This window comes from Budorcas taxicolor, chromosome 11 (genome assembly GCF_023091745.1).
Source record: "Budorcas taxicolor isolate Tak-1 chromosome 11, Takin1.1, whole genome shotgun sequence".
Taxonomy (NCBI): Eukaryota; Metazoa; Chordata; class Mammalia; order Artiodactyla; family Bovidae; genus Budorcas; species Budorcas taxicolor.
In genome coordinates this window covers 155342652-155365530 of record NC_068920.1, presented here as the reverse complement: position 1 = coordinate 155365530, position 22879 = coordinate 155342652, and the positions used below count along the sequence as shown (strand labels likewise).

Below are 22879 nucleotides of genomic sequence, written 5' to 3'. Positions count from 1 at the left end.
TCATGCCAGGAGGTAAAGAAGTATTTGCCACAGGAATGAATGAAATCACACAATTCTTGTTCATCTAATAGCTAAACAAACTGAAAAGAATAGCACACATATTTTAGAGCATTATTATTTAAGCTATACCCTTAAAACCAGAATGCCTGCCAGACCACAAATGTTTTATATCAGCAATAGAAGCGTTTGTGGCCCAGATAGCAGAATACAACGTTGTGTCCAGACAGCAGTCATTAAGTTAGAAAAACGCTTCTCATTAAGAATTAAACATTAGTGGTAGGGAAAGGAAGGACTGGGAGTTTGGGATCAGCAGATACAAACTGCTACATACAGAATGAATAAACAAGGTCCTGCTGTATAGCACAGGGAACTATATTCAACGTCCTGTGATAAACCATATGAAAGTGAAAGAGCGAAAAAGTTGGCTTAAAGCTCAACATTCAGAAAACGAAGATCATGGCATCCAGTCCCATCACTTCATGGGAAATAGATGGGGAAACAGTGGAAACAGTGTCAGACTTCATTTTCTTGGGCTCCAAAATCACTGCAGATGGTGACTGCAGCCATGAAATTAAGACGCTTACTCCTTGGAAGGAAAGTTATGACCAACCTAGATAGCATATTCAGAAGCAGAGACATTACTTTGCCAACTAAGGTCCGTCTAGTCAAGGCTATGGTTTTTCCTGTGATCATGTATGGATGTGAGAGTTGGACTGTGAAGAAGGCTGAGTGACGAAGAATTGATGCTTTTGAACTGTGGTGTTGGAGAAGACTCTTGGGAGTCCCTTGGACTGCAAGGAGATCCAACCAGTCCATTCTGAAGGAGATCAACCCTGGGATTTCTCTGGAAGGAATGATGCTAAAGCTGAAGCTCCAGTACTTTGGCCACCTCATGCGAAGAGTTGACTCATTGGAAAAGACTCTGATGCTGGGAGGGATTGGGGGCAGGAGGAGAAGGGGACGACCGAGGATGAGATGGCTGGATGCCATCACGGACTCGATGGACGTGAGTCTGAGTGAACTCCGGGAGATGGTGATGGACAGGGAGGCCTGGCGTGCTGCAATTCATGGGGTTTCAGAGAGTCGGACACGACTGAGTGACTGAACTGAACTGATACTTATATCTGAGTTACTTCACAACACTGTAAATCAATGTTGAATTTACACTTTAATATGTTGAATTTATATTTAAATCAATGTTGAATATATATCTGAATAAAAAATTTTTTAAAGAATTAAACATAAAGATTGTATACTTAAAAGCTGCTATGAAAGTAAAGCTTTAAATGATATCATCATAATAACAAGCAAATGGTAATTACATGAGGTGAAGGATGCATTAACTAACTTCACTGTGGCAAACTTTTGCAATATATGTGTAACAAATCGTTATTATATAACTTAAACTTACACAATGCTATATGTCAATTATACTTCAATAAAGTTGGGAGGGAGCTATCCCCCTCCAAATAAAAACAAATTTAAATAAAAGAAATATATTAAAAATCTTTTCAAAAATGTTGTCCCAACCAATCAGATTCATAGTGGGTTTATTTGGAATTGATAAAATATAATTTGCAGTGAATTCAGATTTGGAAAGAGGAACGAACCTAGCCCACAGAACTCTCAATATGTTTACAGATCCAATGAAAATACGTTTATATATATGAAATAAATATTTTTGTGCTAAGACTTAAAAAAATACCAAGAATTAAATATTATGAGTCAATGGAAATATATTTAAAGCCACTTTCAAATTTAAATAATGAAACAGATTCAACAATTTTTAAAATAAGGTTGACTTCAGAAATTTTTAACCTTTATTTTAATGAACTACTGATTTCTAGGAAAGTTTCTGGAATTATCATCTAACCTAAATTTAACTGCTTTCAAAAAAACACTTTCTTGTACTTTATCAATTACCTAGCAAACTATTTCGGAGAAGGCAATGTCATCCCACTCCAGTACTCTTGCCTGGAAAATCTCATGGATGGAGGAGTCTGGTGGGCTGCAGTCCATGGGGTCGCTGAGGGTCGGACACGACTGAGCGACTTCCCTTTCACTTTTCACTTTCATGCATTGGAGAAGGAAATGGTAACCCACTCCAGTGTTCTTGCCTGGAGAATCCCAGGGATGGGGGAGCCTAGTGGGGTGCTGTCTATGGGGTCCCATAGAGCCGGACACTACTGAAGCGACTTAGCAGCAGCAGCAGCAAACTATTTCAGGTCTCCCGTATTAAGACCCTCAGACTGCTTTCCTCCCAAAGATTTTAAATATGTCTACTTCACCAAGATGATTTGCTATTAAGTCACAAAAGCATTCATGTACATTCAAAAAAACTGCTGCCAAACATATATAATCTTATTAACTCAGTCTAAAGAAAACACACATGACTCTGTAAACTTCCATGAGGGAATTCTAACATCCTCTAGGGGGCTCTAACTCCACAGACCAAGAACAGAATCACTGAACAAATGGTTTATAGTTTATAGTTAATGAAAACAAAACGGAAATGGGCCCTTAAAGATCTCTATCTTTCATTAGTAGTTCTGTTACCTTGGGTACATAATGCATATTATCTAAACTTCAGGCTTTTTTCTCCATAAAACGTGGACACAATACCTACATTTATTTTGTGCCTGGCATGAGCAACACATTAGGTACTAGGGATACAGAAAAAAAACAAAGATAACACGTAGTCCTCAAGGACTTTCTAATCTAATAGAACCCTCATTCTATTAGACATGCAAGTTAGTGGCTGCCCCAAAATATGGATAATATGCTGAAGGCTGTACAATGTACAGTAGGGACAAAGAGAAGGAGCGACTGAAAAGTTAGGTACCGGGAGTCCGGTCTTAAAAGAGAAGTATTTGGGTGGGGAGGCAGGGGTGGGATAAGAATTTGCCTGACAAAAAGATCTTGGGAAGGGGTAGACTTCCAGATACACAGAGCCAATCAAGCAAAAAGCACAGATGTGTGTGATATTCAGAGAACTACACATGACTTCCTACAGTTTGGGGGCATGTGTGTTTGTGTGTGTTAAGAGTGAGGCTGGAGGCAGAGGACTCAATGTATAATGAGATAAGGCTACAGACAGACTGTACACAGAAGCCAGTGTTAAGAAACTGGACTGTAAAAAAAAAGAAACTGGACTGTAAGAGAGGGGGAAAGAGTTTAAATGGATTAACATGATTAAATTTATATTTAAGAACATAAACTCTGGCAGTAAGGAGAAAGATGAGGAGATAGGGATGGAACTAGATGAAGAAACACTACGAACTTGTTGATAGGCAAGAAATATTGTAGTGGCAGTGGAAAGAATCAGACAGATATGACAGATACTGGAGGCAGAAGATACTAGCTTGCTGACACTTATACATGGAGATGGCGAGGAAGATGTTTCCAACTCTGATGACAAGGGTTGGCTGTGGTGGTATATACCACAATTGAGTATTATGTGAGAAAACACTTTATAAACTGAAAATTCTGCCTGGTGTGGTTCTAAGAACTTTACACACTTCATTCTTTTTTTTTTTTCCTTTTATTATCTGTAAATTATTTTTTTATTATTTTTTATTATTTTTATATTTTTTTTATTTTTTTTTTAAATTTTAAAATCTTTAATTCTTACATGTGTTCCCAAACATGAACCCCCCTCCCACCTCCCTCCCCATAACATCTCTGTGGGTCATCCCCATGCACCAGCCCCAAGCATGCTGTATCCTGCGTCAGACATAGACTGGCGATTCAATTCTTACATGATAGTATACATGACAGAATGCCATTCTCCTAAATCATCCCACCCTCTCCCTCTCCCTCTGAGTCCAAAAGTCCATTATACACAGCTGTGTCTTTTTTCCTGTCTTGCATACAGGGTCGTCATTGCCATCTTTCTAAATTCCATATACATGTGTTAGTATACTGTATTGGTGTTTTTCTTTCTGGCTTACTTCACTCTGTATAATCGGCTCCAGTTTCATCCATCTCATCAGAACTGAATCAAATGAATTCTTTTTAACGGCTGAGTAATACTCCATTGTGTATATGTACCACAGCTTTCTTATCCATTCATCTGCTGATGGACATCTAGGTTGTTTCCATGTCCTGGCTATTATAAACAGTGCTGCGATGAACATTGCAACATCCCTCTGAGATAGGAACCGTGCAGCAAAGGGAATTAAGGCTCAGGGACGTTAAGTAACTTGCATGATGCCAAGTGGGCGAGAGGTGACAGAGCCAGCACATTTCACTATTTCCCTGATCTCTACAGGAATGGCTCAGAAAAATCCGGTGGTTACACAGAAGAACACTATATTTTTCAGAGATGCATGCTCAGGTATGTAGAAGTGAAGTGTCAGGATATCTGGAACTCACTTGCACACAGTCAAGAAAAAGTTAAAAGATTTGTAAAACACTGCAAAATATAAACACTGTTGAATCTGGTTGGTGGGTATATGGTGATCAATGTACTACTCTTCAACAGTTTCTTTATGTTAGAAGTTTTTCATAATAAAATGATAGAGGAAAATATTTTGCCAATTCTCAAACTGTACCTTTCTTGATGCCTTAATACAACTTAACAAACTATCTTACCAACTATTGTTGGAACCTAGCCAGGTCCCCTAATCTCAAGGAGCTCACAGTCCAATCAGAACAGAAATTCTGTTCAAGACAGGATGCATAAACCGTTTCTAACGACATAGCAAAATATGAGCCAATCTATGCAGCTTAGAAGCCAAAACCTTCAAGTAAACCTTCACTTAAAAAAAATTAACACATGGCTGCAACTGAGACCCGGCATGGCCAAATACCTAAATATTTAAACATAAAAAATCACGTGACGGTAATACTTCAAATATCCGAACAAGAACTCACCTTCTAAGCCCTTCGAAAGCCCAAAATGTCTTCAAAGACATTTTTGTGAACATATTTTAAATAAATCCAGAACACTAGGTAAACTTGCTAAGCATTTTCTTTCAAGTTCATCACACTATATGACCTACTACCCACCCTTACTGCTATCATATACTATAGTCTCTCCTTCCCCTACAACTCTCAAACTCCAATGATCATTTGACCCCACCAAGAATTTCAAGCCATTAAGCCTATTTTATATACATATATATATATATTTTTTTTTTTAACTAACCTTCAGCCTCCTCCTGTCTCTGCTTCCTTCCTTACCCAACTAGCACAAATCCCATAGTCAATCATTATGATCACTTGCCGAATGCACTCTCAATTTGCTCCGTGCATGCACGCTAAGTTGCTTTAGTCGTGTCTGACTCTTTGTGACCCTATGGACTATAGCCTCCCAGGCTCCTCTGTCCATGGGATTCTCCAGGCAAAAATACTGGAGTGGGTTGTCCTCTTCCAGGGGATCTTCCCGACCCAGGGATCGAACCTACCTCTAGTACATCTACTTGGCACTGGCAGGCAGGTTCTTTATCACTAGTGCTGCCTGGGAAGCCCGCAATTTGCCCCCTCACTTGACTAGCCCTCAATTCCAGTTAAACCTAATGCTCTCCCAACTCCTACTTTCTACCTGTAAATGAAAAAACCGACACACACAACCATGCTAGCATCACTTCAAACTCACGATCACAAGCCCTACGCGGGCCCTCACTGATGCACGACACACGCCTGTCACTCCCACAAGCTCCTCCACCACTCCCCAGTCCCCAGGCGATGAATCCATACCATCCTCTCTCCTCAGATCCCCAGCCCCTTGCCTCCTACTTTACTGAGAAAACTGAAGCATCAGAAGAGATTTTCCACAGGCTCTCTGCTTCAGTCGTTGCTCTCAGCCTATTCTCAACACAGTGGCCACAGTGAGCCTAAGTGAAAGCCTGGGAAAGCCTAAGTCAAATCACATCAGTGTACTCAGAATCCTCCAAAAGCTTTTTTTCTTGGCTCTCCATGGTCTGCCTCTATCCCCCTTTAGCTCTCTGACTTCACCTCCTATTACCAGACCATATAACTTACCATCCAAACTGGGACACTACTGGGAATGAAAGCAGACACTATTAATAATTTCATCAAGACACACAAAGAAGGACATTAGATCACTCTCTTACCAACCCCCATATTCATTCTATTTCAGCCAGATTCTCAAACCTGCCGGGCATACTTCCACTCCAGTATCTTCCCACCTGCTTCCCACCTGGGTCTCTTACTTCCTTTGGGTCTTACAGTCATCCTCTTCAGTGAAGTCTTTCTCGACCACCCTACATAAAATTCCAACCCTCACTCTGTCACATGTTCATTTTATGTCTCCCTGCTTTCATTTTTCTTGTTCAGTTCAGTCACTCAGTCGTGTCCAACTCTTGGCAAACCCCATGGACTGTAGCACACACCAGACTTCCCTGTCCATCACCAACTCCTGGAGCTTGCTCAAACTCACGTCTATTGAATCGGTGATGCCATCCAACCATCTCAGCCTCTGTTGTCCCTTACCCCTCCTGCCCTCAATCTTTCCCAGCATCAGGGTCTTTTCCAATGAGACAGTTCTTCACATCAGGTGGCCAAAGTATTGGAGCTTCAGCTTCAGCATCAGTCCTTCCAATGAATATTCAGGACTGATTTCCCTTAGGATTGACTTGTTAGCACTGGTTACTATACATTTCACTTATTTCTCTTATGTATTTAGCATCTCCCCAAGAAAATATACATTCCCTAAGAGGAGGGATTTATGCCCAATTTGTTTCCAGTTCTGTTCACACTGACTAGAATAGAATCCATCACATCATGCACATCAGTACACATCTGCTGAATGAATATATGAATGAAAAAGAGGCATTTTAGTCACATATTCATGTTAGAAACCTCATAAGCAGAGGTGGAAATAACATAGGAAGAACAAGTGTGTAGTTTCTGATGGACAGGAAAAGAGGAGAGGTAAATACTATGAAAAAAATCAATAAATGTTAACTACAATAAGCACATTGTACTGAAAACATTAAAAGTACTACACATTCAAAATTAACATTTATTCCTTACTTCTTAGAGGATAATTTCCAAACTTGTTAACCTAATGTTTAAGGGCGAGTTTTCCTTTAACCCTCCCCTCCAGTCCTAATCTCACATTATTTCTCTATACAAACCCTCTTATGCCTCTTCATTTTTATTTTCAATGCACCTTCATCCTATTTGCTCCTTTAAATTTTCAAGGCCTAGCTCAATGAAATCTTCCTTCCCAACCATACAGTTTGCCCCAGTGATAAATTCCAACTATGAACTCCTAAAGCAGTGCTTATTCATACCATTAAATTGGAACTGTTATTTTTTATTTTCATCTTTAATGTCTATTGTCCTTCCAGCAAGAATGAAGGGTCCCCTCAAAGGATGAGAATTCTCTCTTAGACCTGTGTATGCCCAGCCCCCAGTACCACAGGCAAACACAAGAAGTTCTCATATAGTTTTGCTTACTGCATTATCACAAATTGCTCTGAGAAAAAGAACTTAAGTAAAAATCAAAGAATTTTTAAATTAACTTTAGGTATATCTCACAGTAACAAACTGATTTTTTTTTCCCTGAAAGCTGCAAGCATTTTCAAAGTTAGATAATTTCTTTTTGGAGGGGTCAATAATTGAACTTTGAAAATCTATATTAACCTCAGTTCCACTTAACCACATTTTCTACAAAAATAAAATCAATTATACCTATGCATCAGAGAAGGCGATGGCACCGCACTCCAGTACCCTTGCCTGGAGAATCCCATGGACGGAGGAGCCTGGTAGGCTGCAGTCCATGGGGTCACTAAGGGTCGGACACGACTGAGCGACTTCACTTTCACTTTTCACTTTCACGCATTGGAGAAGGAAGTGGCAACCCACTCCAGTGTTCTTGCCTGGAGAATCCCAGGGACAGGGGAGCCTGGTGAGCTGCCGTCTATGGGGTCGCACAGAGTCGGACACGACTGAAGCGACTTAGCAGCAGCAGCAGCAGCATACCTATGCGTGTTAAGTCAGATTTTAACCTTTTTAACTCATGTTAGGAAGACTTATCACTGACAGCCTAGAGGGAGATTTTAGTTGGAAGAAGTGAAGCACATTGAGTTTTTGTATCGTTCCTACAATTGTGTAGAGGAGAGGCTGCCAAACTACAGCCTGTGGGTCAAATTCAACCAGTTGCCTACTTGTACAAATAAAGTTTTACCAGAACACAGCCATGTCCATTTGTTTACATATTATCTATGGCTGTTCTCAGGCTACAACAGCAGAGCTGAATAGTTGCCAGAGTCCACCAGAGTCCATATGCCTGCAAAGCCTAAAACATTCACTATCTGGCCTTTTACAGAAAAAGCCTGTCAACTCCTGATAAGCAAGCATACCTACTCTAACACAGAGCATGGGGAGGAAGCACAACCAGATAAAGTGAAATGCGTGAATTAGAAAATGCGTTCAAAGTTCCAAGGAGGAAACACGTATTACACACGTCAGCAACTATGCCTGAACGAACTCCGGCGACTCAAGGACTCAAAAGTAGGGGGAAATCATTTCAAATGTTTTATGGAATGAGAATCATGTCTCATGATTTCGCTGATGAAAATTTCTAATCAAAAGCATCCCAAGTTAATGATATGCAGCCAAGAGTTTTAAACTTATAAGTAACAGCGAGAGTTTATCTAATCATCTGTCTGTTGTTCAGCCGCTCGGTTCTTTGAGATCCCATGGATCTTTGAGATCACCAGGCTTCAGGAATTTAATAAACTCAAGATCAACTCTGTAAGTCAGTAACAGAAAAACACTCACTACTGTATCATTTTTTATAGAAATTATTTCATACAAGACAATGAAAAGGATACTAAAAAAAACAAACAAAAAACTACAGTAAGAAGATCTGAGGGATTTAAGACTGGGCTCTGACTTCTACTGGCAACGTGATCTGTGGCTAGTGATTTCACCTAAGTTTCTGCTTCCCCATCTTCAAAACTGGGATAATGCTCTTACCTCTTACCTACTTCATATGCTAAATAGTATAGTTCACATGAGAAGACTGTGAAGTATAAATAATCTATGATATAGGACATCACCATTCTTATCAATTATGAGGTAGGGTAGGGAATTTCCTGGTGGTCCAGTGGTTAGGACTCTGTACTTTCACTGCCAAGGGTCTAGGTTCAATCCCTGGTCAATGAGGTAAAATCCCACAAGCCATGTAGCACAGCTTGTGGGATCTTAGTTCCTCCACAAAAAAGAGGCAGAGTAATTTTTATCATTTCGCTAGGACACAATGAGACATACTCCATGTCCTTCACACGGCAGAGGCAACCAAAATGAAGCTTTCCATGAAAGTAAGTGTGAAATATCAGACATAACTAAAAAGGTAAGACAGACTACTTGCTCACATGATGAAACCTACCCTCATAAACGCTTACTAAAAGTGGAATTAAAGGCCAACTAGCTTCAATCAAAGAGCATTTTTATTAACATAATATGCCACACATAGGTATGGCTTTTTTTGAGAATAAAGCATGTTTTGCAAACAAATAATTTGGTTAATTAAGATGACCCAATCAAAAATTACAGAGATAATAACAACTAACTGTAACATATCCTGGATGAGATCCTGGGACAGAAAAAGGACATCAGGTAAAGACCAAAGAAATCTGAATAAAGTATGAACTTTAATTAATAATAATTATCGATACCGGTTCACTGATTGCAGCAAATGCACCATGTCAACAGGAACGTGATGCTGGGTGTATGGCAACTCCCTGCACTCTCATCTGGGTTTTTCTGTAAATTAAACTGTTCTAAAAAGTACAGTCTGTTTTAATTTTTTGTTGCATAAATAACATAATTCTAAATCTAAGCATACAATTTAGCAACTTCTCTCAGTAAGAAAAAATATATGAATTTGAGAACTGCACGTGAACACTGTAACTTATCATTAGCTGATGTCACAGAACCTACTAACATCTGGTAACATACTGCACTGTTTAAACTATCACACTAAGAATATTTTTTCTTTCAGTTCACTGTGATCAGAAACAAAACAGAAACCTCCTAACGCAAAAGTTCCACAGCTGTATTAACATTTTGCACTAATTCCTGGTCAAAAGAAGCAAGGCAAATAAATTTCCCAGCCAGAATTGTTTAGGAAATGTCAGTTTTCATATTAATTTCCACTTAATAGCAAAATTTTTAAAGCCATTATAAGTAATAGTGGTTGAGCTTGAAGAGCAGAGTTTTGGCTGGGGGTAGTAAAGTATGGGAGAAGGCAATGGCACCCGACTCCAGCAATCTTGCCTGGAGAATCCCATGGGTGGAGGAGCCTGGTGGGCTGCAGGCCATGAGGTTGCTAAGAGTCGGATACGACTGACCGACTTCACTTTCACTTTCATCCACTGGAGAAGGAAATGGCAACCCAATCCAGTGTTCTTGCCTGGAGAATCCCAGGGACGGGGGAGCCTGGTGGGCTGCCGTCTATAGGGTCGCACAGAGTCGGACAGGACTGAAGTGACTTAGCAGTAGCAGCAGTAAAATGTACTCGTGCCTAGGAAACAATAATAACCACTGGGCATTTCAGGATTGTCCTTACTAGGGACCAACCAGGTACTTTATATAGAAATTCTCATTTAATCTGTGTAACATTCCTGAAAGGTATTCGTACCCACCTTTTATTGATGAGGAAATTAAATATTCTGCCCAAGGTCAACTCAGTAACTAGCAAAGCTAAGACTAGAATCCAGGTGTACCTGGCTTACGCAGATTTTAACCACCATGCCATCTGCCTCCCCAAAATGAGTGCTTTAATTCACCGTCAAGGTTGCTTCTTCTATTCACCCCTCTTCCAACTATTAATATGTCAGTCAGTAGCTGGACAACCCTCCTCTTCTTCGAAAGTTTCAAACTGTCTGACAAAGTCAAGTTTAGTTGGACTTCAAGACTAAATAACCTAGATCCTACTAAAGAAATGGTATATGAAAGTTTAGAAAAAGTTACTAGGGACTAATCCAGATTCAGTTCAGTCGCTCAGTCGTGTCCGACTCTTTGCAACCCTGTGAACTGCAGCACGCCAGGCCTCCCTGTCCATCACCAACTGCCAGAGTCCACCCAAACCCATGTCCATTGAGTCAGTGATGCCATCCAACCATCTCATCTTCTGTCGTCCCCTTCTCCTCCTGCCCTCAATCTTTCCCAGCATCAGGGTCTTTTCAAATGAGTCAGCTCTTCACATCAGGTGGTCAAAGTATTGGCGTTTCAGCTTCAACATCAGTCCTTCCAGTGAACACGCAGGACTGGTCTCCTTTAGGATGGACTGGTTGGATCTCCTTGCAGTCCAAGGGACTCTCAAGAGTCTTCTCCAACACCACAGTTCAAAAGCATCAATTCTTCCCTAACTGGCACCAGAAAATCTTGGTCACCTCACTCTCTGTCTCTAGAAGCTAACTGGGATTTCCTGTGGGCAGGTGACCTCAGACAGTAATCAATATTGTCAAAGTGATCTATGCTCTGACTGTATCTTCTGCCTTCTTCCAATGTGGGAGAACAGAAAATCAAAATGGCCCTTTATTGGGAAAGGTTAGGAAAATTCAAGATTATCATCTTCCTCCAGTCAACCCTTCAGACTATGAAGAGTCTCATCATCTGAGTAGTCTCATTCCTGGACTCTCCTCCCTACTGCAGGAGACATAGGAGACATGGGTTCAATCCCTTGAGTTGGGAAGATCCCCTGATAGAGGAAATGATAACCTGCTCCAGTTATCTTGCCTGAAAAAATCCCATGGACAGAAGAGCCTGGCAGGCTATAGTCCACGGGGTCACAAAGAGTCGGACACACCTGAGCATCCACGTGCACACACGCACGTACACACACGAAGCCTATATCCTCCTTATCTTTACGTGAACTCAAATTTCTCCTTTGAGGCCCAGCCCCCAAATCTCTTCCCACTGCTAAGTGCTGGGGGAACTGCCTCTAACAAATAGGGTACGTCCTTCCTCCCTTATGACACCGAGTGGGAAAGTTACTCCATCTTAAAGTCTCTTTCAGTTCTCCTATTCACACCATGGAGAAAACCTAAGCGAGGCCCCAGTTTGTCTTCAACATTTCCCTAACACTTGCTGTGCTGTGCTTAGTCGCTCAGTGGTGTCTGACTCTTTGTGACCCCATGGACTGCAGCAGCACTCTGTCCATGAGGATTCTCCGGGCAAGAATACTGGAGAGGGTTGCCATGCCCTCCTCCAGGGGATCTTCCCAACCCAGGGATCGAACCCAGGTCTCCTGCATTGCAGGCAGATTCTTTACCAGCTGAGCTACCAGGGAAGCCCAACACCTGCTAATCTCTCCTTTCAATTAAAGGACAGCAGATCTCAAACTCGGCACCTTCCGCAAACAGCAGCAAGCTAAGTTTTATAACACTGCTGTGTTTTTATTGTATTTAACTTGGTTTCTATTTAGGGCAAGAGATAGTAGCCTTTCATTATGGTAATAACATAAAGCTTCCTTAAAAATATTTTTGAGGGGCCCAAAAAAAGACATTTTAAATAAACAACAGTAAAGCAGTGTGCAGATTCAGGAAAAATTCTGATATTACTCAAGGATCAAGCATGGTAAACATTGTTATATACTACTGCCTAAACCTTGACAGAATTGCCAGTTACTTTTTTTGTTCATTATATACGTACATTTCATCATAGTATTCATGTACTGTTTATACTAATGTGACAAGGCAAAAAAAATGACCGTCATTTTTTAATGACCTACTACAATGTTAGCTGTATAGGATTTTAATTACCCACCACTTTTCAGGGACGTAACCAACCCATACCAGAGATGGGTGTCCACTGCAAAATTTTTTTTAATAAATATAATCATGTTGAATTACAATGATTTGTCTACATGTGTTTCCTCTTGCAACATTTATCTCTTTCGATGCAGGAATAGTTTCTTACTCACTTTATGTTTCTTTAAATTACATATTCTAAAAATCATCAGGTATTAAAAATAATGAGCTCAGCTCTTTCCAGAAAATGGACAGACAAGGACAGTAGGGCTGTATTTAACATACTTGCTTCACTCACCCATTCAAGAAATGTTTACTAAACACCTATGAAGTGCTAGGCACTGATGAACAGGACAGGTTAAGGTCTGCTCTCGAGGGACCTGCATTCTCACAGGGATACATGACATTCTGATGACAATTCTGGGTTGTCAGAGACGGGGTTTCTGCATGTCCTCTGTTTAGAATCCTTTGCTTATTCCTCTTAGTGGTCAGTTAAGTCCCACTCAGGCAGCGGGGCCCAGCCCAAACTGAGAAGCCTTTACCAGCCTCCTGAGTCAGATATTTTCACATAGACTATTTGCAACAGAACATTGTTTTCTCAACAAAACTTCGAGTGCCCTGAAACAGGGACACAGTCATCTTGGTATCTCCATGACTCAGCAGCGGAACTGGTGTTTAGCAGGTACTGAATCAATGTATAAATTTATGAATAATTAATAAACAAGCGACTGAATGATGAAGAGCAATGCTCCAGTTAGGAATCAGCCAAGCTGCTGCTAACTCAGTTCCAAAATGATTAAAGAACAGCAACAAAATTTAAGCTGGAGACACCTACTAACTTCCCAATGAGTATGTCTGAAATAACTATTAAGGTACCAAAAAAAGGACGTTTCTTTACAATGAAGAAATGTGTGTCATGAGGGGAAAATATGGAAATGACTGACACTTTCTAATATCTTTGGTTGACATTTTTGAAACAAAAGTAAGACACTGTTTAAAAAAATAGACTTGGTACCAACTATTCCTGGCACAAGTACAAGGATCTGAAAGACACACAGCTCTGAAGATGTAAGTACCTAATTCAAAGTCAGATAGTACCCAAAATTCAAATTAAGAGTACAGCACTTCGTGTTATGACATCAAAACTCCAAACCCTACCAAAAATAAATAAAATCCAAAGGTCAATTTTACCCCCTGCCCCGATCCATTAATTACTTTTCCAGAGCTAAAAAAGAAAAACCATGAAAATAATGAAATTCAACACATAACAAACAGCTTGTAGATTAAGCTCAGGTTTTATTAGACCACCCAACTGACAGAATAAAACACCTGGACAGCTAATATGCATTATTTAGTAAATACTAATGTAGACGCACTATTTTCATTTTAAAATCTTGGCTTTTTAAAATCTTATTTGAAATCATGACTAATGGGACAGTTAAACAAGATGAAGCATGAAAGACATTAAGTTAATCATGGTACGCCTTCCATGGACTTGTTTAGTTGCTAAGTCATGTTCTTTTGTGACCCCAATCAACTGTAGCCTGCCAGGCTCCTCTGTTCATGGGATATCCCAGGCAAGAATACGGGAGTGGGTTGCCATTTCCTTCTCCATGGGATCTTCCTGACTCAGGCATCGAACCTGCATCTCTTCTCCTGTATTGTCAGGCATATTCTTTACCACTGAGCCGCCAGGGAAGCGGCTTTCCATGTACTGCCACATAATTACTAAGAAGGAGATAGAGGTACATGGAGGACTTCCCTGGTGGCTCAGATGGTTAAACGTCTGCCTACAATGCGGGAGACCCGCATGCCTATCAGGTTCCACTAAGTGAAAAAAGCAAACTGCAGAACGATATGCAAGGTAAGATCCCAGAGGCAGTCCAAGGTTAGTTAAAACACAAATCCCAGAGCAAGACTTCTTGAGCTCAAATCTCAGTTTTGCTGCTCACTAGTTATGCAGCCTTTGGCTAATTACTTTTCCTTGCCTCAGTTTCTTCATATGCAAATGGATGTAAAATTGAAACTTTGACGGGCATGTTCATAAGGTTGTGAGGGTTTAATGGGTTAACAAGAGCTAGTGTTAACTATAATTCTGGGGGAAAAAAATTCCAAATCATACAGTATATGCATATGCAGGTAGGGAAAAAATTTTTCATTTTTGCATTATTTTTATTTTTTTTAACAAAGAATATTTATTACTTTAGTAATTCAAAAAATTTTTTTAAGGAAAACATAATAAAAACTTGGCACTAAAAGCTCCCCTGCTTAAAGATCTGCTAGTACAATTACTTAAACACTCAGGACCAGACAAATTCTGTGAATAATAAAAACTGTGAAATTTTGAAGTCCAACAAAAAGGACACAGTACTTAATTTCTAGGTACAGCTGAACAATAACACACTATACACTAATAAGCAGAACTGCAATGGTATTAAAATTATATCCCCTTCTCCTCCAAAGGCAGTAAGTAACACAAAAATATCCACCTGATCTAGAAACGCATCAGGAACTTTCATGTTATATAAGCCTTAATTAATTTAATTAATCCAAAGTTCAGTTCAGTTCAGTTCAGTCGCTGAGTCGTGTCTGACTCTTTGCGACCCCATGAATTGCAGCACACCAGGCCTCCCTGTCCATCACCAACTCCCGGAGTTCACTCAGACTCACATCCATCGAGTCAGTGATGCCATCCAGCCATCTCATTCTCTGTTGTCCCCTTCTCCTCCTTCCCCAATCCCTTCCAGCAACAGAGTCTTTTCCAATGAATCAACTCTTTGCATGAGGTGGCCAAAGTACTGGAGTTTCAGCTTTAGCATCATTCCTTCCAAAGAAATCCCAGGGCTGATCTCCTTCAGAATGGACTGGTTGGATCTCCTTGCAGTCCAAGGGACTCTCAAGAGTCTTCTCCAGTTCAGTTCAGTCGCTCAGTCGTGTCCGACTCTTTGCGACCCCATGAATCGCAGCATGCCAGGCCTCCCTGTATACCACCAGATCTAATTTCCCCCTATTCAACAATCTCTAACGACAACTCACTAAGACATACAGAAATCTGGAGATCAAGGTAAACTAGTGAAAAAAATCCTATAACCCTTAGAACATTCTACAAACCTTTGAGAGAAAGATTTCACCACCCACATGCTTTGAGGAAGCTTTCGTCCCCAGCATAAACTTAAGTTTCTTCCCTAAATACAGTGGGTGCACAAAACTACCAGATAGAAGAGCAGAAAGAGAACTTTGAGCTTCAGCTGCATTTTTGCTGAGTTGTAATACTGGTAAAGCCTGTTTCAAGATCCAAGAGTACACCCTCAAATTTAAGGAAAGCATGTAAACAGCAGACTGACATGTCTGTGTCATCACATTTTCCAAAATGGTACTTCATAAAATTACAAACACTATCAAACTTCAAACAGCATTATTATCACTGTGTTCTACGTAAAAGGAACATTCTGGACCACAAAAAAAGTAAATAAATAAATCTCATTAGTCAAATGGCTTTTCAAAAATAAATTAACCATTAAGACGCCTCCATAAAATTACGGAATTTTTAACTTTAGTTTACATAATGCCTACAAAAAAAGAAGTCAATAAATGTTAGCTATTATTGTCATTACTGCTATCATGATGTTTTGCAATGATGGAATAAAAACTTTACATGAATTTGAGCAAACTCTGGGAGTTAGTGGAGGACAGAGGAGCCTGGCATGCTGCAGTCCATGGGGTTGCAAAGAGTCAGACTTAGCAACTGAACAGCAACAAACAGAAACTTAGAGGAAAGCTTACTTAATAAGTTACTTTCCATCAGAATCCAAGTTGGCCCACCAGGCCCTTGAATAATTCGATATTAAAAAGCACTTTGTTTTAGAGAAATCAAAGTTAGATTCCTTGGGTTCTAAAGAAGGTAAAGATGAAATAAATTCTGTAAAAAGAATTAATCTATTCTTCCCTAAGCCTTTTGGACACAAATCCACATCTGTAAACATTCCGCAATTCTGCCATAAGTGCTATGACTTTCAGACCTAATGTATTTTTGTCAGGTGGTCAGGATTTATAAACAGTGGAAGTAAAATTAAGACATGGGTCAGAGTTCTCCATTAGAAAGTGAAAGGAGACAGTTCAGAGTGGGCTGAAAATAGATGACTTTAGCCTAAGTCCTAAAAACTTTTAAAATAGATGTACTTAGATAAAATTTGAATTGCTTGTGAAGATAATTTGATTCTGATCCCGAAAAAAAGGGAATAGGCTAACATCCCTTGATTAAATGTTCTGTCTTTTAAATTCCCCAATATTAATCCTTTCAAAGATTCAGAGAAAATAAATTGAAAATATAAATTAGGAAGAGAAAAAATAGAACTGAACACGTTTGACAACTAGTCTCCAGCGTGGGTGTATAGGCATTACACCGGAGCAAGACCAAGCAGGCACCCTTTCAGACAGACATCTTACATTAATGAGCAGACATCTTGCCTGTTTATACAGTTACAGTCTGCTTAAAGCCTTGTATAGTTTATCATCTTTTTATTGAAGTATAGTTGATTACAATATTGTGTTAGTGTCAGGTATACAGCAAAGTGACTCAGATATGTATATCTATCTTTTATCTATTGGCAAAGAATCCACCTGCCAATGCCGAAGACCCAAGACACGAGGGTTTGCTCCCTGAGTGGGAAAGATCCCCTGGAGTAGGAAATGGCAATCTGATCCAGTATTTTTGCCTCGAAAATTCCATGAGCAAGAGGAGCTTGGTGGGCTACAGTCCCTGGGGTCATGAAGAGTCGGACACAACTGGGCACACACACAAGAAGATAGATACATATAGATATCTACCTATATATTGATAGATATCTTTTTAAAGATTATTTTCCATTATAGGTTATTATAAGACACTGGTTATAATTCCCTGTGCCATACAGTAAATCCTTGTTGCTTATCTACTTTATATATAGTAGTCTGTATCTGTCAATCCCATACTCCTAATTTATTCTATCAACCCCCTACCCCCTTTCCCCTTTGAGAACCATAGGTTTATTTTCAATGTCTGTGAGCCTGTTTCTGTTTTGAATATAAAGTCATTTGCATTATTTTTAGATTCCACATATAAGTGATATCATAGATTTGTCTTTCTCTGACTTACTAAATACAATATTTTCTAGGTCCACTCAAGTTACTGCAAATGGCAATATTTCATTTTTTATTATGTAGTCTTATCTTTTTTAAATGGCTTACAGAAAAGGTGAATACAAAGATAATTTTGGCTTAATATATAGCATTAAGTTATATTTTCCTTTTGGGTATAAATACTTAACAAGTATCTAGTTTATCTTCAAACTTAGAAAAGAAAAAAGGCATTATAAAGACCCTTAGGAAGTCTGTATTTTCTTAAACATCTGCTCAACCATTTATTTATTAAATATGAGAACTTGAAGTATCAACAGATATTCATCACTTTTTTTGACCTTTGAATTGCAGAGTTCAAAACTGGGTTTCAGCTTAGAAACAACGAAGAATTCCCCTTCTGAAAATATTTTTACAAAATCATAATACATACTGAAACATAATCCAAAAAAGAAGAAAATATAGGTAAACACAAAGAAGGAAATTTTAATTATCTGTAATTTTACAAACCACAAGTCAAACAATTTGTGCCAAAAGCTTTTTCTGTACACAATACAGAAATTGTTCCTTTACAAATGAATTCTTGATTAGGATTTAAGACTTAAAGCCACAAATAATTCTATGCAAACATATAGAATTTGTGTTCTAGGCAGTTCAAATGTAAAAAAACAAAAACACAGCTAAAATCCTTCTTACCTAAGAAAACATTAACTACAGAGAAGGAAATGTGTGGTGAATAAACATAAAGCTGAAGGGGAAAATTTAATTAGTCACTTGAGAAGAAACTGCTTTTCAATAATTTTTGGTCTTTCCTAAGCAAGTAAAAAGGATTCCACTTATTTTTTTTAACTTATTTTTAATTGGAGGATAATTGCTTTATAATGTCATGTTGGTTTCTGCTATACAACACTGTAACTCTGCCCTAAGTATACATATATCCCCTCCCTCTTGAACCTCCCTTCCATCCCCCCAATTTACCCCAAGGATCCCACTTATATCAGACTTTTTTTTTAATATATCAGACCTTAAATCCCTCAAAAAAAATCATACTTTATCCTGGAGAATGTGTAACCAACTCCCCAGTACACTCACTACTAAAAATAATAATAAATAAAAGTGAAACATCTTACAGTTGGGGATGTATCTACTTTCCTGCTTCAATTTTCTGCAAATATCAGGGGGAATTTCTCCAAATAAACTAATCTAAACTGAAGCACATTACATTTAAAGAGTGGCAAATTTTATATTGTTAGGTGCACTCAACAGAAGTTAATACATATTGTTGCCATTTCCAGAATGCCATTCTCAGGCAGTATCACCTTCTATGGTGCTAAGTGTCACCACTGGAAAATTGCTCACAAACTCACAGCAAAGCCGACTGGGGGAAGTGGGAAGTGACAACACTGTGACAGTGCCCAAGAAGGCACCAGAAGAGTAGTGGCTGTTTTAAAGTCAGGGACGTGGCATGAAGGTGGAAAAGGGTGAAAGCACGTTGAAAGCTGGAACGCCAAAAGATAACCAGCAATTACTGAGTGAAAGCCATGTTCCTGAAGCTACTTCTGGGGTTAATCCTATATGACAACTATTTATCACCTCCATTATACAGAGGAGGAAATAGCTTTAGAGAAGTCAAATAACTTACTGCCTAATCATCCAGCTATTATGCAGCAGACAAGGAATTCAAGACTAGATTTGTTTGACTCCACACCCCACACTCTTCATTTCCCCAGGCTGCCTCTCTGGTTCTTCAGCATAGAGACTTCAGGTTCCCTGTGAGCAATGTCAATGGTGGGCTCTAGGAGGGAGAGATCCATCTGGAGGCAAATGGTCACACACTCTCATGGGGAGCCTAGATTTCTCAGCCTTTGTTCATCCCAAACTGCCTTTATACATAATCTTTTCTTCCATTTTTCCTTTTACACACCTAACGCACTAGATGGATGGATGGATGGATGGATGGATGGATGGGAGGGAGGTGGGGGTGAGCTGTTGACTTAGATGTTTATTTGATTTACAAACTCCTCTGTCCTTGTCTTTGTTCAAATCGTTCCCTGTACCCGAGGCCTCTCTCCAGTATCCCTATAGCTAATCACATCTACGACTGAATGTCCAGTTCAAATGACATATCCACACAGCACTCCCCAATCTCCACTGTTCCATTTAGTAGTAGTAGCTCCAATCTAAATTCTCTTGATCTTTTAGGTATAAATATATACAAATATACAAATAATATGATGCCAGATAGGTACATGCTATAAATAAAATAAAGGGGCAAGGGAGAAAGAATGATGAAAGAGGCAGTGTAAGGACACAGAAAGTATCTGGCAAGACCTCCCCAAGGCAGTGATTTGTAACACGGTGTGTTTAAGTCAACACAAACTATTTCAGCACCAACATCTATTTCACAAAAGACTCTTCCTCAGCTTTCCATACCCTCCCCTAATCCTTTCTTAAAAAGTCTGCTGCACTGGTTTTTCATTATAGATATTATTTTAGAGGGGAAAATATCTCACACAAGATGCTGACAGGTGCTTTACAAACAGGTGCAAACTTCCAGTCACACATATTCTGAAAAAATGTTAAGAGTGATTTGTCAGTGAGAAGTCTGAGGCCAAAAAGCAGCTGAACTACAAGAATTTAAAATGAAATTTCAAGAAAAAGACTTAGTAACTCTTCAACTCTAAGCTGTACGTTTACTTTCTGTCATGTATGAAAAGAACAGCAACAGGAAAACAGACTCGAAGAGAGATCCTGCAGTTTTCACTTTATGATAGAAAAATTAGTCTGGGGAATTCCCTGGCAGTCAGTGCTCTCACTGCCAGGGTCCGAGTTTGATCCCTGGTCACAGAACTAAGATCCCACAATCCTCACGGTGTGGCCCACCACCCCGCATCCCAAAAAAGATAGAAAAATTAGAATATCCTCCCCCCCTTTAAAAGTCACACTGCCTACATGACTTAAAGAAAAACAGCACACACTAAAATTTTCTTTCACAGACTTATATAAGAGTTTGGAGGGCTCAATTCCTTTAATCACTTAGAACCAGGAGGTGCCTTCACACAAAAATCTAAGGGCCAAAGTACTCACTTCCCTTTCTTCCTCAGATTATTTTGTTGATTCCTCAGTACCTTGAGTGAAATATCTGTGGTCCATACTCTTTTTCAAAACAATTACTCTGATTACAGTCAGATTTTTTTATTTCCCTGATCACAAAAATTCCCTCTTTCATCTACACTATTGTCCTATCTGCTTTGACTTTTTTCTTATCTAATGATCCAAATATTCTTGCAAGCCAACTTACAGATCCCCAAAACTTATTTCTGCTTCAGAAATTCTTAAGTCTTTTTGAGCCATGGGTCTCTTTGGTAGTCTGGTGAAGCCTATGGACCCCCTTCTCAGATTGCTTTTTAAATGCATAATTAACTATATTCGACCACAAAAGAAACATTATACTGAACTATTAGCAAAAGAATGAAAAAAAAAACCCTGATATTTTAATATATGTGTACCTTTATTATCAAATAACAAGGTCTAACAGTGGGTCTGATAATACCATAATCCAAAGAAATTATAAGCATAAATGATACTTTAAAAATGTTTTACTGGAGTGTACCATAAATGGTATTTTAAGATACCTGCAACAACTGTAAACATGACACAAAAATATCTATTATTTATGTTGGTGACAAAGTCACAGGCATCGCTAACTCTACTGTGGTTTGTTGCTTATAATGACAATACAGTTATCAGATAATAAAGACGTGTTTTGTTCTCATTCTAGTTCAAGGAGCTCCTGAATTCTATCCACCAAATGGTGAATCCCAGGTTTAAAATCCTTTCTAGTTTAAAGCCTCGCTCAAACTGATTTTTAGCACAAATTTTAAAATAAAAACACTGAGTTCTCCTTTGACTTACCTCTCGTCTGAACGGACCACCACGCCTCCCTGTTTTTACGCAGATTTACAGACAGAACTACCTGTTTATTTCTCTGCTTTGCTTAGCCAGCACCCGTTTAAAATTTTGCCAGTCAATGAAAGACGAAGTTGAAGGAAAGGCGATGGAAGCAACCGACAGCTTCTTATTTACAGACCTCCAACAGGAAGTGGAAAGATGCCAAGTATGGTGTGTATGTTTCTGGTAGGTGGGCTGCCCCTCCACCCCCAGACCGTTGAGTCCAGCTTGTCAAGAGTCTCCAAACCAAGACATCTTCACCAGCGGCACTCAGAGGATATTGCACCTTCTCGCCTCCCATTCTCAGTTCTCCAGCTGCCAGGTCGCTCGCCTGTTTCTCCCTTCCCATCCCATCCCCCACGCGTCCCTCCCTCTTGTCCGCCCCAGGCTGCCTGGTCCCCTGCGCGCCGCCTCCTCTCCCCTCTGGACCGAATCGTGTGCCCCCGGCCCCACGTCTCCCCTCGCTGGAAGGAAGGGCCCAGGGCCCAGGGGTTAGCTGCACCCGGTGGCCCGCCGTCAGGCGCAGGCTGCGGCCCTAGGCCGGAGCAGCACCGCCGCCAGGCAAGGAGCCCGCGCACTGGGCGCGGGGTGATCCGGGGCGTGCACTTACCGAGAAGATCATGCGGAGGAGGGCACCGAGGTCTGCGTCGGACGGTCACTCGGCCTCGGAGCCGTCCCCTCGCCGCGAACTGCCACGGCCGCTGCCCCCGCCGCCGCCACTCGCTAGTTGGCTTCCCTGCGTCCTGCGGCGGCGCTGCCGCCAAGTCATCGCGCTTGCGCAGAGCCGCGGGGACCTCTGGGACTGGTAGTTCGGACCCGCGGCCAGCGGCGCCTCTTCCGCTTTTACCCCCCACCCCCCACCCCCGAGTCCGCCGCGGGCTGGAGCGGTCTTCCGCGGCTGGGTTACCGTGGAAGGGCTTCCGGAGACTTGTTCGCCAAAGACCCGCCCTTGCTGTCGCGTACGGTACCGCTGAATGTTAAAAAATCCGTCTGAGCATGTGTAAAGTAAAACAATTTATAGCATTTATGTTTTCGGTGACAAGTGTCACTTGGCCAGAACACATCATTCGAAACCCATATGG

General features: G+C 40.3%; 1 protein-coding gene across 3 annotated transcripts in view; it reads right to left on the bottom strand.

Moving 5' to 3' along the window:
* The window catches only part of GAPVD1 (GTPase activating protein and VPS9 domains 1), a 63944-nt gene extending 41415 nt beyond the window's left edge, over window positions 1-22529 (bottom strand). For all 3 annotated transcript variants that reach the window (XM_052648064.1, XM_052648065.1, XM_052648066.1), the window contains exon 1: window positions 22408-22529. The gene's annotated coding sequence lies outside the window, so the exon portion shown is untranslated. The remainder of the gene's footprint in view (window positions 1-22407) is intronic.
* Window positions 22530-22879: the final 350 nt, after the last annotated feature.